The 13,163-nt window shown below is 35.8% G+C and overlaps 2 long non-coding RNA genes across 2 annotated transcripts in view; one reads left to right on the forward strand and one right to left on the reverse strand.

Annotated features, from left to right (window-relative positions):
* Positions 1 to 13,163, forward strand: part of LOC149808019 (uncharacterized) — a 222,550-nt gene that overhangs the window by 170,689 nt on the left and 38,698 nt on the right. The gene's annotated exons all lie outside the window — the stretch shown is intronic.
* Positions 1 to 13,163, reverse strand: part of LOC149808023 (uncharacterized) — a 29,743-nt gene that overhangs the window by 7,554 nt on the left and 9,026 nt on the right. Inside the window, exon 2 of the long non-coding RNA XR_016423879.1 lies at positions 2,008 to 2,095. This is a non-coding gene — a long non-coding RNA (uncharacterized LOC149808023). The remainder of the gene's footprint in view (positions 1 to 2,007; positions 2,096 to 13,163) is intronic.

The raw sequence follows: 13,163 nt of genomic DNA on the forward strand, positions 1-13,163 counted from the left end.
AACAAGGAAAGGCATAGAACTAAATTTTGTAGTGAACAACTCGCAGGGATGTGAGGAGTTCATTCACTCGGTCAAAACAGTTGTCCGGAGCATATCTTACCTCCGATCAAAGGGCAAACGTGTTTATCTGTATGTGAATAAACGCTGTATCAATGTGTCAATGTTTATTATATGCTCATTTTTTTTTTCTCCGTTAACTTTACATTATCAGAATTGTTCATTATTTTACGATATTGCACACCTTTATATTGCACCCACGCGCAGGACACGCGTACCCAATAGTGTATTAGGAACTACTTTGTAAACAAATCAAGTACATTCGCATAGTACATGCAATACGTTTTGACTGATTACATTTGTTTCTGAATGAACTAAAGTAAATGTTTAGTGGACTGCAACATACCAACTGTTTTGCTATATTCCACGTTAACTTTTTGATACATTGTTTCAGATTTTGCGATAGACACCAGATTTCATCAAATTGCTTGGTACCTACAAATAACATGCAAGCTATAAAGGCATAAACTGTCTCCTTTAGCTGGTAATAAGAATGGCAAAAAAATATACTTACAGTTTTACATCCAGAATTTCCTCAAAATGTACTTAGTTCTGCAAATCCGAATTACATGAGCCATGTCATGAGTTCTCAAGCTTGATAATCAAGTTGATTACACATTTCGAAATTGTACTGTAATTTCGACTATATTCCAAGTGCAATTACATCTTCCTTGCTGTACTCAAAATGAAATAAACATTAAATTCAATAGCGTCTTTTTGATAATTGTAATTGAAACACTTCATATTTTTCCCACATAATGATTTCAAATAGTCAATGACAGAACAAACACACTTGCAGATGTAAACACGCTTCTCCCACGCCGCTTCAGTCCGATGTATTTCTTGTACAATTTGCACAGATGAATCCAGTCCAAAATCACAAACTTTCTTCAAATCGAAAGAAAATACCAAAATCTATTCATTCCCGGTCAAATGGAAAAGTTGTTGCAATGCGCATTCATTCACAATATGACTGCAAATTTCAATTTTAACTAGACACGCCATTTTCTTTCGAAAGTTATGTCGAGCGCGACTAAGTTCAAATTTATCTGGATGGAGTTATGTGCGCATTAATAATGGCGTTGCTGTGTAATGATAAATCTGCGCTTGTGTATTTAGTTTGAATACGGCATACATTCATTTACGTTGTTTCTTGTAGTGTATTTTGTTTATATAATTAAGCCTTAGATAGAATAAGAAAATGAGCATATAATAAAAAGGTTACTGCATTTGTATGGGAAAATATGAACTCGTTTTGTCGGATGGATATACTGCACTCCCAAGGTCGTGCAGTATTCCATCCAAAAAACTCGTTCATATTTTCCCATACAAATGCAGTAACCTATAAATACCACACGTTGTATAAATTTGTCATTAAAAGGAAACTCAGCAAACCTTGTTTCCTTTTAATGAAATCTTTTTACATCTCGTTGTATATCATTGATACATCGTATATATATATATATATATATATATATATATATATATATATATATATATATATATATATATATATATATATATATATATATATTTGAATGGTATGTACTATAATATCATGAAGTCCGAAAGGGAAGTGCTCTTTAAAAAAATAAAAACAATCCCCAAAATACCGGTATCTAATAAATATAGTCCCCTGACAATGATGACACTCAACGCCTTAGTATATAAGGGGCGGTTGTTGGACCCTTTAGGTTAAAGATGTCAGAGAAACCACTCCCCAAACAAAGAAACGGCTCCACTGATGGTAACATAGTATATTTCTGGCAACAAGTTAAACTTTAAATCTGCAAATTAATTTAGCCACTCGATCTGTTTCACACGTCTTTTATGTGCATGAATTGGACCAGCAGTCACTAAAAATATCCATTCAGCTTCAGCGTATGGAAAGGGTAAACATCCAGAAATGATGTTCCTATCTTTATCTAAGTATGTAAACACTTTATTGACCTGCTTGTAAACTAACAGGTGGTATGTTGCGTCAACGACCTCTTGCTCATCGACCTCTGGTCCTCAATACGTGACCCATCTTTTATATCTGTAAAAAAAATTGTATTTTTGTAAAGATTCTATAAATTAAGACGACATTTAGATTCAGTGTGTTTATAGTGAAGGGGACCAAAAATAAACAATATCGAATGCAAGGTATTTATTATATTTTTCTTGCAGATAAGATTCTAAGTTAGAAACACGAGGACTTCAACAAGTTGACTCAGAAATGGCAACAAACTAAATTCATCTCTTTATGTTTGTTCTGAACTTAATTCAAGCTGTGTACAGTATAAAATGATAAGAAGCCGCAACATGTTTTCTTTTCCCATAAACTTCAAAAGTTGAACCTGTACATGTATAAGAATCAAGATAAGGGAAACAACGGCTGCTTTGGTCACGTGTGCTATTTACGTTAAGCTCGTGACTGTGCGACATTTACACATTCTCTGATATCTAGCTGTTTCTTTTTATGTGGGCAATTTCACTTATTATTCATTTGTACGCAATTTATATATATATATATATATATATATATATATATATATATATATATATATATATATATATATATATATATATATATATATATATATATATATATATATATAATCCATGAAATTTCAACCATACTGCTGGTTGTAGCTATAAATAGTTGGCTTTTTTTCGAATCGTCTTGCACACTTGAACTTAAATAGATTGTCACATTTACTACTGAATTTCGTTTTATCTTTAAATATTGTTACCTTGAGCAGCAGAGAGGGTGAACAGACCATAGAATTCCGACAAAACAAATAAAACAAACAAATAAAATCATCTCGTAGAAAGGTCAAGATTTTACAAATGAACTTTTCCTTGAGATGTTTTATTTCTGTAATGACCGATTGTACTAATAAAACCTCAGTTCGAAATAGTATCTGAAAAAATAAAGTACTCTACGTGTTTATTTATTTCTTGTTTATTTTTTTGACGACCAACGTTGGTAGGCACCCTCTCTGCTGCTCCTCTTCTGCTGATATTAATTAAATTATTATGTTATAATAAAATGATACATCCAGAATCTCATACTGCAAGAACAGCTCGAGAACGATTAGAAGCAATTAAAAAATTTCTTCCTGTCAAAGACTCATTTAGAAAAAATCTACAAGCGCAGCAAGAAGCAAAATTTGAGTTTGAAGAAGGAACTAAAAAACTATTTAAACCCGTCACTGCAGCTACTGAACAAGTTACAACTGTCATCAAAGAAGATCTTCTTCCGGTATCAGAAAAAATAGCAAGAAGAACTAAACAGGCAAAGAAGATTTTACGAGACCTTCCAACTGACATAGCTGCAGCTCAACCTCCACCTGTTGGTGAGGAAATACTTGAAGGTATTGGAGAACTTCGTACTGAAGTCGCCGATGTGAGAAAAAAACTTGCATCTGAATCCAAATCAGCAGGAGAGAGCTTAAAATTAATTGCAAGATTTAAAGAAGGAGTTGTTGATATTATTAGAAATACTGAAAGAGAGGAATTACCTGAGATGATATTAGATAATATATCTGATAAATCTAATTTTTTAAAACCCTTTTATGGAAAAACAGGTGATGATGATTTCATTAAATGGATATATCGCGTATATTACAATAAAAAACAAGCTAGAGGTCAAGACTTTAAAAGACTTAATGAAGAAGTAAAAAGACTTTACAGCGAGAGACTGGAACAACCAAAACAAGGAAAGTTATCCCAGTATCAGCTTCCTCCACCTCTGCAACAAATAGAACAACAACAATCTTCTTCACCGCAGCAAAGGTTGAAGTCGGAAATTAAAAGGGCTAAAGAGTCACTTAAATCACCCTCCTCGAAGAAAATTCCTTCACCTTTACGTAAAATTTCTGCACCGAAAATGACATTTACACCGACAGATTCACCACCTGGATCACCCCCGGCCATCACTGAAGTACTTACTCCGGTAATGCAACCACCAGTATTTAAAACACCTCAAGATGAACCTAAAACAGGATCTGGTTTATGTCCTGATAATATTATCAATGACGTGTCACGGTTAGGAGTTCTCATAGGAGGAAAACGTGCCGGAAATAATTCACCAGAAATAACCAATGAAGCAGCTGATATTTGTCGGCGACTATTTCAAGGTGGTATCATGGATATCGGCGTTTACCGAGAACTTATCGATGAACTTGTTGATGACTAGTTGTTAGATAAATGGTAAATAAAATAAGATCATTGTGCATGATAATCATCGTAAACCCACACAGGTTAGAGCGGTAAACTCACGATTACCAATCTATAGTGTTATTTACGGAGATGGACTTGGTGATGTCATTCGGGGATTATTCACGAGGATAGCTCCCAAAGTAGCACCTGTAGCAAAACAATTATCGATGAAGGCTTTTGATATTGTTCGTGATAAAGCTCCTGGTGCAATTGTCAATGTTGCTGGTAAGGCGTTCTCGGCGATCAAAGAAAGACTAGCACGATTATTGCGACGAAAACAACAACCACCGGTGAAACTGGCAAGTACTGAGGTGATGCCCGCAGACGTAAGTAAAATAATAAATCAGGCTGCAAATCAAAAACTAGCGGCGATATCTGAAGAAGCAGAAAAAAATATAACAGCAAATTTAATAGCAGGAAGTGGTCTTCGTCGACGATGATCATCATTTGGAAAAATGGTAACTATAATAAAAATGTTCAGGCGCGAATCAGACCCAGCATTTGATATGGAGGCACCTGTCCTTAAGTACGAGTCGGTACGTGATTATCAATTTTATTCTTATGACGCAAGACTACCAAATCAGCCGGGGAGAATCGAATTACATGATACAAGTAGATATTTCTTGCCCGCTGAGGCGTTTATTGAAGTAGAAGGTGAACTTGTAAAGGGGGATAATACGGCATATGGTGCCAATCTGCGTGTTGGTTTTGTCAACAACGGAATTATGGCACTGTTTGATAGCGCCACATACATGATTGATGGAAAAAATATTGAATCAATTCAGAAGGATGTTGATGTTGCTACAACAATAATTGGTCTGGCGAGATATTCTGACGACTTTACAAGATCAGCCGGTCCAACAATGATGTTTGCTAAGGATATTACTGACAACGCTGATCATATCAGGTATGCCAAAATACGAACACCAGTAAATACTGCGGTTAATCCACAACCGGTTGATGAAGGTCCTGAATACGCAGCCAGACCAGCTGCTGATTTTGATATTGTAAAAGATGATAGCACGGCTTACAACCTGGGATTTGCAACACGCCGAACAGCGTTGTCAGGAAATAATAGAAATTTTTCATGTGCAATTCCACTGTCTCACATCTTTGGATTTTGCAGAAATGTTAGAAAGGTCATCTTTGGAGCTAAACACACAGTTGTGCTTGTAAGAGAAGGTGATGATAATGATGCAATCTGGCGAGGTTTTGCTGTTGATGACGCTGGTAAAGTAAATATATCGAAGCTTTCATTGTGGATGCCAGTAATGACTCCATCTATTACTGAAGAACAAAAATTACTCTCTTTTATGGATCAAGGCGGTAAATCATTGCTATCATGGTTAACAGTAACCACAGATGCTATTCAAAGTAATGTTAATGGTTTATTTACATGGCATATAGCATCACAGCAAGGTGTTTCTGCACCACGACATATGTTTATTGCACTACAAGATAATGCTAGGATAAATGATCAAGAACGTTCACATATGATATTTGACAACCTTGGAGTTAATGAAGTTTCCTTACGGATAAATGGACATCAAGAACCGGCTGAGGATATATTGTTAAATTTTGGTCAAAATCATGTAGCGCGTGCATATCATCGTTTAATGTCATTCATGGGACGTGATCAAAATATAGATACTGGGTTGCAAATATCACAATTAGATTTCAGAACGTTATATCCGATTTATTACTTTTCGTTGGAACATCTTGATTTATCCAAGCAATCTGTCGTTGATATACACTTTCGAGCTCGTGTTACTAACCCTCCTCCTGATATAGCTGGTCCAACTCTTATTCGAGGCACCTACAGAGCAATCGCGGTCATACTTAGCGACAAGGCCATGTTACTTGAAGGTGGTAGTGGTCGAATGAGGGTCGTTGATGCACCGGTGGAAAATCTTTAATTATTCAGAAAAAATATTATTTATATAAAAATGTCGTATAGTCATGTTAATGTTACTCTGACCCCCGGTCAGGTAAAAAAGCTTCAATCAAAAACCGCCAACAAATGCGGAACTAAAATATCACTAAAACGAGATCATATTAGTGGTGGTCCAAACAAATTATCGTTGACAAATAATCAGATTAAACATTTCAATAAAGCCCTAGAATCAAAAACTGGAGTTCAATTCCATCTCTCCCCGAGCGCCATCAAAGACATGGTTAAAACGGGTGGTATATTTCCACTACTTGCGGCCATTCCGGCATTAATAGCTGCAGCTGCTCCAGCCGTAGCAAAAGCGGCCGCGTTAGGTGCTGTTGGAACAGCCGCTGGAATGGCACTAAAGAAAGCAACAGGGCAAGGATACAAAAAAAGGGGCGCGGCTTAAGATTGCCAGGATCTCGTTGGGGGAGAGGCCTAAGGCTTCCAGGATCACTTCGTTAGACGTTCCAGCATCAAATTTTGATTTACTTAATGCCGCTAAAAAATTAAAAATATCTGCCTTTAGAGGTGTTTTTATGCGAGATCAATTACCGAAACAACCAAACAAACTAGAAACAGGTATTATTAATCTCGATGAACGTTCTGGACCTGGTACTCATTGGGTATCATACGCGGTTGATCCACGTGGAATTGTTTATTTTGATTCGTACGGGTTAGCTCCACCTGTCGAATTTATCAAGTATGTCGCACCACTCCACGCAACAACCAGAGGTTCCAGAGTTTGGTATTCAACGCTACCCACACAAACAATGACAGATCCGCCAATATGCGGCCGTGAAGTAATTAATGTACTCGACGCTATATCAAAATCATCCAGGCCGCCACATAAAGTCGTGCACGATTATACAAGCAACCGATTTGTTGCGCGTAAAGCATTTTAAACAACGGGTCTTATTATAATGGTTGACATTTACGGAAGATCTTCTTCACGCGTTAAGAAAAAGTCCGGCGACGTTGATCTGTCGAAGTATGTGACTAAGGATGACCTCGCTGATATTATGAACCTGGCTGGAGTTGACCCAGATGAAGTTGTTATTTTTCAGGATCGATATGGTAAACTAAAAACCAGCAATATCAAATGGAATGATATAGTCCGGCGAGTACTCGGTGCAGTTACGGATAATATTCCCGTGTTTACTGACGGTGGTAGAATCAGAGATTCAAGTATGTCACTTAAAACCATCAGAGATGAAATTGCAAAAAGTGTTGCTAATCGCGTGAGAAACACCGGTGACACAATGATGGGTGAACTTAGCATGAACGGGAACAAAATAGTAGTTTTAAGAGATCCAACATCTGACGAAGACGCAGCAACAAAAAAATACGTCGACGTCAACTATGGCACCGTAGACGGTAAATTATCCACGTTACGGGCCGAATATGATGTTCACGTGGGCGCTTTTGGAAGATTTCGAAGAAATTTTCAAAAAACCGATGAATCCATAGATAAATTCTTCGGTACTCCACGCGCCATTGACATGAAACTCGTTGATATCAAAAGTAACCTAGACACGATCAAACAAACACAGCAAGACGTCGTAGCGGGAATTCCTGAGATTGTCAACAAAACCAATTTGATTAAAATTCCAGCTGGAATAACTCCCGGGCATATCACAAACATCGTATGCACGGTATCATCGGGATTTGCAACATGGTCGCAGCAAAATAATACTATCAAATATACCGCAACAGTCACTGGCGTGTACAGGTTGTCCGTGTTCAGTGCTGCAAAATTTGAAATATTTACAACGTTTCCATGGCGTCATTCCACAGACAGGTTTTCCGGGGTTGTATCTGTTGTATTAAATAACGGAACCGAAGAAATATTTATTCTGGAAGCAGCTGATAAGAAATTAACCGCAACATCCTTCTGGTGGTGTTTGGAATTTGTAGCTGAAACACCTCAATTGGTTACTGCATAAAAATATATATGGACGGTGCACAATACAGGTACAATCAAGCGCGTGAATGGCAGACGGCGCTAAAAGATCAAGTCGATCAATATACAGTAAAAGTAAAAAAATATCGACGACGATTGGTTATCGTTGATGTGATTGTTTATTCAGTATCCGCTGTTGTTGCTGGAACCGGTGTAATATTATCAGCGTTGACAACGATGGCACCAGTAGCTGTAACTATTTGTATTTCAGCAGCAACAACTATTGCAGGTGTGCTTAATATCATCACAAAAATAATATGTACTTGTACGAACGAAAAATTATCCGATTACAAAATAAAATTACATACAGCGACGGTAGCATACTCGAAATTATCCTCGTTGTTATCAGCGAGTCTCAGTGATGGAATTATATCTGATTTCGAATTTTCAATGATAACGAAAATATACGACGAAGGTATTAAAGATACAAGTATCAATAATGACAGAATTACTCCAGCAGATCGTGACCAACACAACTCCGCCAAAGATAACGATGATCTCGGTAAGTTCAATTAATCCTGAATTTAGTGTTAATTTTCCCACTGCAATTCCAGTAAAAGAAATAGCACTAGCACAATTACGAGTATATTACAGCTGGCCAAATATCAGATCAAAATCATTTAACGGTACACCAGCAAATAATTCGCTCGTATTTGCTAACAACAACAAACCCGATGGAACACCTGACTGGGTTGTTGTTGGAATACCAACTGGCAGTTACGAGATTGAAGAGATCAGTGAGGAATTTGCGCGTAGAATAAAATCAATAACGGGAAAAGAAGCAAAAATATCAATTAATGTTCATGAACCCACCCTGTCCTCGACGGTTGAAATAAACTCGCCTGATTATGCCGTTGATATTTATCAATCCACGGTAAGATCCGTGCTAGGATGGCCTGAAATATCACCACCGATAACACCGATACCACCAGAGCCGAAAAAGTCTGATTATGTCACGGATAGGCAATCATATCATGAAATTAATCCATCATACGGGGAAAAACTACGTATTTTAAAAGGTAAATCAATGCTCAGCAGGGTTTTAATTCACAATTTTGATGAGTTATGGGCTTTTAACAATTCCGGGGAAAAAGCAAATAGTTTTGCTCTTTATCGGAGTGAGATTATTAAATATTTTCAGGAAATCAATCAAGAATGTAAAAAACAACTAGATCAACTAAATCAATATTTTAACGAACATATTTTTGACATATCAGCGTCATCGCGTGAAAAAAATCATCACGCGTGTGGAAATATTAAATCAGCTTATATCAGATATGGAATATATTAATAACCGAATAGTTCAAGCAATGCTTAGTTTAGGATTTTCTGAAGGAACTTTTGCAAAAATATGGTTAGATAAATATAAATTAACAGAAGCCGATGTACCAAATTTTAAATTTCCCGGGTATAGTGTAACCGAGTTAAGAAAATCTGTCAGTGATGTCATTGATGAGTTTTTTCCTAAAATACTCGATGCATGGAGAAAATTAATTCCACCAGCAGCTGTTCTTAGACATGATAATGATCCACACGGCGGCGGAAGACACATATCTCCGGGAATCGTTAATATAACACCGACGGTCGCGGTCAATCTGGTTTGTGACGTAATCGATGGCAGCTATCAAATAGATCTCGGAAGATCAAATCAGGCTCAACAAGGATACATCCTGTACACGTTCACACCACAAGTTCCCCCTGGAAGTTTAATCGTGCAAGAACCAACTAATCCTGTGTATTTACGGTGTCACAATAATATGTTAACACGAATCAATTTTAAACTCACAGACCACCTTAATCGCTTAATTGACATACGTGAAGAAGAGCTTGTGATAAATCTGTATGTAAAGTCGTAAGACTTTATCGTAGATCTTCATGTAATGGAGGGTTTTTACACACGAGGATTTCTTAACAGTTAGAAGAACATTTGTAACAGAGATCAGACTCAAATTCGATCAACTTAAAAAAAATAAATAAAAAAATATTTTATTATTACTGGTACAAATTAATCGGCCTAGGCAACTAAAAAAGCTGGTCGATGAAAGTAAAAATTAAAATTTCTATCACAAAAAAAATAAGATTTACTAATTTTCCTGATTTTTATTATTTTTTTACTGAAATTGTACAAATTATTTGATTTTGACTACCAACTACCCCGTCAGAAACATAAAAATGTTCGAATTACTTGATTTTGACTACCAACTACCCCGTCAGAAACATAAAAATGTACGAATTACTTGATTTTGACTACCAACTACCCCGTCAGAAATAAGAAATTCTAACCTTGTCAAATTGTTCCTAATAAATTTTATTTATTATAAATTAATTTTATTTATTAATAATATTATTTTTACTGAGGATTTATTTTTTTTTTACTAAAATACAACGAAATTGCTCAATTTTCCTGATTTTGACTACCAACTACCCCGTCAGAAATCAAGTAATTCGTGCATTTTTCTTTGATTTTGACTACCAACTACCCCGTCAGAATCAAGTAATTCGTGCATTTTTCTTGATTTTAGTAAAAAAAAAATAAATCCTCAGTAAAAATAATATTATTAATAAATAAAATTAATGTATAATAAATAAAATTTATTAGGAACAATTTGACAAGGTTAGAATTTTCTTGATTTTGACTACCAATACACGTGGTCAGCGTTGACATGGACCCCAGTTACCAAAACTTTCATTTTCATTATCACCAGTAACGAAGTTACTTTGGATCGTTTCACCAGTAACAAAGTTACTCTGGATCGTTTCACCAGTAACGAAGTTACTCTCTGACATAATTTTTCTTAATTGTCTTATACGAGTACTAATCGTTTTCTTTGCCTCATACTCGTGGGATAATAACGATTTAATTATTTCTACGGCGGCAGAGAGAGGAACGAACTCCTTCACATGATCATCTTCTACGGTAGCTAGCGACTGAAACATTGCCGCCTGAATCCGTTTCATGAGCCTGTATTCAGATGATAGTGTGTGTGTCCCCTGGGTTTTACGTTCTTGTAAAATATCAAAGTCAGAAACTATTTTTTCAGGATTAAGTTCATCAGATATATTAATTCCATCTTTTTTCAATTTTTTAATAGCAACAATTACAACATTGATATTTTCATGGTTCATTATATAATATATAAATCTTTAAAATAAAAAAAAAATATCCCAGAACCCCTATCGAGTGTATTAGCGAGTTCGTCGGGATGCTTCAGGGACAGCACAACATATACAATGAAATGGTTATATACAATGAAATGGTTATATACAATGAAATGGTTATATACAATGAAATGGATATATACAATGAAATGGTTATATACAATGAATGAAGAGCCCCTATCGAGTGTATTAGCGAGCTCAGATTATGCATTGGACGGCACAAACATATAACTAACTAAGGACAGTACAAACATACACGCTCAGCAAAATCCCACCCACAATAATTAATCCAGTGGGTGATACGAAAATATGTATCACCCACAAGTCAATATTGTGGGTGGGAATTTTGCTGAGCGGGGGGGGGGGGGTTTGCGGTTCCCCCCACTATTATAAAAATCGCAATTATGCGTACACCACCGACAAATTGTCAGCCATGAGGGTTTGATCCTGGACCGCGAGCGTCACAGTCCAATACCATACTGATTGAGCTATCAAACCTTGTTACGAACATATGTTTTGGAAGTTAATATATAGTTAGCTATATAGCTAAGGAACCAATATTTACACTAAAACAGCGGTTTCTGAATAATAACAGTTTCTGTATTTATAACAACAGTTTCTGAATAATAACAGTTTCTGAATAATAACAGTTTCTGAATAACAACAGTTTCTGTATTTATAACAGCATTTTTCCTAAGCAGACTGCGAATCAATAATAACAGTGGCATGAACACACCTGCAGATCGATTATCATGACAACGGTTTCTGTTCTACACACAGCTTCCTGCGGATCAATAACATTATCATGATCTCTCGTAATGTTGTATGATGGGAAATATTTAAAAACCATAAATAATACTTCTACGAGTAATTAGTTAAACTGACTAATTACGATCATAAAAAAGCAAAAATCTACGAAGAAAACTATATATTACAAAGTAATCTCCCCCTTATATAATCAAAATTCAGTAGTGTATGGAGGACCTACTGTGACATAAATTAAAAAAATTAATTCAATGTGGTGATGATAGTTAATAATGTGGTGATGATAATTATTGATACTGAAATGTAATTTTCTGTTTATATTTTTTCGAGAAGGTGGTTTTATATATATTTTCTGCCGCTCTTTGTACTGATTGCGAGTGAATATCAAGATATTTCGCAGCCGCGTTCATAGACTGAAATATAATTTCTTTGCCAGTTTCTATGTTTGTGGAAATTACTACCCTCTTTCCGATTGTCTTACATCTTCCTGTATTTCCACGTGTATTATTCTCGCTGTGAGAGATAGCTTGTAAATTGGATAAATTATTGTTTTGAGTATCCCCGTCAATATGATCAATAACAAGACCGTCATTGATCATCCCATTATGACATTCATACGTAAATCTATGACATAGATAATGTTTCTTTCCCCCCTCGCATGTGAACATTAGATAACCAAAATTATTAATATAACCAACTTGTCTCTTCAACTTGCAGTGTCTGATGATACCATTAATATTTGATTCATAGTTTGTTATGACAGGATGTGGGACAAATATATTTTGCTCCATTATAATAATATTATTCGTTTAAATCATTGTTTGTCTGAAATCTTGATATATAATCCCTCACGGATTTTATAGCGTTTTCACCGCTATTATTTTTTTTGTCATAATATCTTTTAAGTTCTCTGAACCGTTTTCCGCCGCACTTTCCACATAATTCTGTTTTTCCTCGCACTCCAATACCACACCTCAGACATGGTATTGGTCCTAGACTTCCTCGTCGTATGTTTTGTGAGTGCATCCAACAAAATTCCTTTCTACAGGATTTGTTGCATCGATTTACTGAGCCGATCAT

The sequence above is a fragment of the Sinohyriopsis cumingii genome, chromosome 1, assembly GCF_028554795.1.
Source record: "Sinohyriopsis cumingii isolate HCF-2022 chromosome 1, ASM2855479v2, whole genome shotgun sequence".
Taxonomy (NCBI): Eukaryota; Metazoa; Mollusca; class Bivalvia; order Unionida; family Unionidae; genus Sinohyriopsis; species Sinohyriopsis cumingii.